The sequence below is a fragment of the Microtus ochrogaster genome, chromosome 7 (assembly GCF_000317375.1).
Source record: "Microtus ochrogaster isolate Prairie Vole_2 chromosome 7, MicOch1.0, whole genome shotgun sequence".
NCBI classification, from domain to species: Eukaryota; Metazoa; Chordata; class Mammalia; order Rodentia; family Cricetidae; genus Microtus; species Microtus ochrogaster.
Window position 1 is genome coordinate 20,116,670 of NC_022014.1, and position 4,180 is coordinate 20,120,849.

Consider the following 4,180-nt stretch of genomic DNA (forward strand, 5'->3'; position numbering starts at 1 on the left):
AGAGAGAATATCACACACACACACACACACACACACACACACACACACACACACACACCCAGGAATGGGGAGGTGGGGAAACTTAGTCTATACTTACATGGAATCCATTTGACCTGTGAGAGGTAGATCCAAGTCTTATGACTCCCTCAATTCCCTGAAGCTTACATAAATTTTTTTAGTTTACAAAAAGAGATAAAAGTTTTAGGTATATTAGCATTACCACTATTTTTTTTTTTTTTTTGGTTTTTCGAGACAGGGTTTCTCTATTTTTAATCCGTACTGAAATCCACATTGTAGAAAAAGCAGCTAACAGGTGTGTCTGTAGCACAGCTGGAATAGACTCATGCTTTCAAGTCATAGCAAAAGCTGTGATTTTGTGCTTAAAAACAAACATTCTTTTCATTGTCCAGGGATGTTTTCAGCCCAATGAGAAGCACTGTTAAGTCTATATTTAGACAATAACAAAAGGAAATTTAGAATCTTGAGCTTGTGGCTGATAATAGTAGTCAGTGCTTTACAAGTTGATCGGAACTCCATTGATGAGTGTTAAAACTCTGAACTTGAAATCTTAGTAAGAAAATAGCATAGAGGAGGAAGGAAATTGAAACATTTTTATTACCCTAATTCACTTTCCTATGCCTTTACAATTTACATTTATATGCCTTAAAATACTTTCTTAGACCCCCTAGAATGTACATAAACTTAAAACCTTTTTCTTCCCATCTAATCATTTACCTAAGACACAAGTGGTTATTACGGAGGGCAGTCATTGCAAAGCAAGTTCTTTTAAAGAAAGGAACAGTAAAAAGTTGCATCTGTTTATCTTTTTAAATCATTAATAAAAAGTAGATTCTTTAATATGAAGCCTGTTACCAAGGCAAACCTGTCTTCCTTTCTCAACAGGAGACCTAGTAGCTCTAGAAAAAGCAAGTCCTCCTGGTTTTTGCATATGAAATGAACTAACAAGGTGCCTGCAGCCTTGGGGAGCTGTTAAATGATGAATCTACAGTTAGCCTAGCCGTCAATGCCCCCAGAGATCTGAAGATAAATTTTACCGGGAGGTATAATCCAAATAGTCTGTATATCAATTAAATGACAGAGACTTACCCACTGTCTAAGTGGTTTCTCTAGGCTCTGGTGGTCTTGATGGCTTCGCTGGGGGCAGTGGTCAGTCTCTGGCTGGCGTATATTGGGGGCAGTGGTCAGTCTCTGGCTGGCATGTAGGACGACATTTAATCTTCAGCTGCCACACACAGCTGCACAGCCTTCTGCTACCAGGCCTGAGAAATTTTCCTGTAGAGGAGGAACTTGGGGGACTGACCTTACATTGAACAGGCATGGTAGAGTAGTCGCCCCCAAAGCATCAGATATTAAGAAAAAGTTACAGCAATTAGAAGGGTTGCAGGATGATACCTTGCAGGATTTGGTTAAGGAAGGAGAGAAAGTGTTTCATAAGCAAGAGACAGAGGAAGAGAAGGGGGGGGCAGAGGAAAGAGAGGACAGGAGGGATCATAGACAAGAGAGAAATTTGACTAGAATTTTAGCCACAGTGGTAGGAGAGAAAGAAAAGACAGGACCTAGACAGATAGGGAACCTGGGCAACAGAAGACCAAAGATGAGTGAAGATGGACAGAGGCACCTCTTGGACAAAGACCAATGTGCTTATTGCAAAGAAAAAGGACATTGGGCAAGAGAATGCCCAAAGAAGAAAGGAAGGGCCTCTAAGGTACTGGCCCTAGAAGAAGATGATTAGAGGGGACGGGGCTCGGACCCCCTCCCCCTGTGCCTAGGGTAACCCTGACTGTGGAGGGGACCCCTATGGGTTTTCTAGTGGACACAGGGGCTGAGCACTCTGTGCTGAAACAAACATTGTGGAAGCTAAAGAATACAAAGACTATAGTAATTGGAGCAACAGTTAATCTGTGGACCACCTTACGAACTGTAGATTTGGGGAAAGGACAAGTGACTCATTCCTTCCTGGTTATCCCTGAGTGTCCCCCGCCTTTATTATAAAGAGACTTGTTAACAAGGTTGAAGGCCCAGAACAGGTTTACTTGAACCAGGCCGGAGGTGATCAAAGCCTTTTGTTGACCAAACGAGTTACCTTCACTCCCCCTGCTGTCCTCAATCCCGTTACCCTACTGCCTGAGACTGATGACTCCTCACCTACCCATCACTGCACTGACATTTTGGCAAAAGAAGCTGGTACCCGAAATGATCTGAAGGATCAGCCTTGGCCCTGGAATCCGAGCTGGTATACGGACGGACGGCAGCAGTTTTGTGGTTGAAGGTAAGCAAAAGACGGGGCCATCAGTGGTGGACGGGAAGCGAGTAATCTGGACCAGCAGCCTCCCTGAAGGGACATCAGTCCAGAAAGCCAAACTTGTGGCTTTGATACAAGCTCTACGGATGGCAGAAGGGAAGTCTATCAACATCTACACTGACAGCAGGTATGCTTTTGCCACTGCCCATATACACGGAGCAATATACAGACAAAGAGGACTGTTGGCATCTGCAGGAAAAGCCATAAAAAATAAAGAAGAAATTTTGAGCCTCCTTGAGGCCATACATTTGCCAAAGAAGGTAGCCATCATACATTGTCCAGGACACCAAAAAGCTCAAGGTGCTGTGGCTAAGGGAAATCAGATGGCAGACCTAACCAGATGGGTGGACACCATCTCGCTTCTTGTCTTGGAAGGGGGAGTATTTGGGTTCCCTCAAACCCATCCACATCCCTGATCGGGATCCCACAGAACAGAAACAGGCTATGATTTACCAGGGGAGGCCTCCATAGATACTTGCTGCTTTTCTCAGCATGGCAGTTCAAAGTCCACGAAACCAAAGGTATGCCTAGGAGCCTTGGAATGTCTCAAGGCACGCGCATTCTGGTGCAACCCTTCAGCCTTGCAACCCTGTAGTGAAGGTCCAACTTGAGAATTTGGGTGTGTGGTCTGATCTCATTGGGGGCCTCCAGAAAATGTTAATTCCACCAGGTGAGAATAAGATCACTACCACAATTTCTGGGCCAGTCTGGAGCTTTATTAAATATTGGCCAGGATGATGGACACTGTATTCATACTTGGGATTCCCAGAGAATGGCCACGAATTATATTAGTCTGGTACTTACAGAGGCAAACCCTACAGGGCTAAGTCCTTCCCACTGTCACCCAACCAGGAGCAAGCATACATCCTGACGTACTTCCTGCCTACATAATTCCCACCTACATGTGATCCTGTACAGTTAGGGCAACCTAACCTTGTCAACAGAAGTAAAAAACAAGAGACCTGTTATCTTACAGGAATAATAGCTCCCAGCATTCCAGGAAGTTATCTGTCCTTGGGCAGGTAGAACTTACAGTTTAGAGGCATTTTTGTTTTATAAATCTTGTATACATAGTAATTAAAACTTAAAACATAACTTTAGCCCTCACAGTGTATATATGTATGTATGTATATGTGTTTATGTATATGTGTATTGTTATGTGTGCATATGTGTGTATGCATATGTGTACATGTATGACTGTATATCTATGTGTGTTTATGTATGCATGTGTATTGTGTGTGTGTGTTTGTGTGTATCTGTGTATGTATAACCTCAGATATCATTCTTCACCTTCAACCTTGTTTGACACAAGATCTCTTTGTTGGCTTTTTGCTGCACACACCAGGACAGCAGGTCTCTGCACTCCTGGGAAATCTCCTGTCTTCACTTTGCAACTCCCCATAGGAGTGCTGCAATTACAGATGCTCATGATACAGTTCTGGCTTTACCTGGGTTCTTGGGATTCAAACTCAGATCCTCATGACTAGATGACCTTTAGATCTGTCTCCCCAGATCGCCCTTGTTCCTTAAAGGGAAGACTATTACCTGGGAATAGTAGTGCATACCTATGATTCTAGAACTTTGGAATAAAGATTGAAGGATCATTGGGAGTTTGAGGATAGCCTGGGCTATACTGCAAGTTCCACACTAGTCGTGGCTATATAGTGAGAGAGCCTGAATCAAAGCAAAACAGCACGAAACAAGTCCACAAAGAATGTCTAGGGCATACTTGCTTGAGTCTATATTGGTAGCATCTGGATGCTGTCTAGACCGTCTGTTCCCCCACTCCCATGCACCTGCATTGATACCCCAGGGCCACACACACCCATTTGGGATTGGTCAGTTACAGTCAATAGC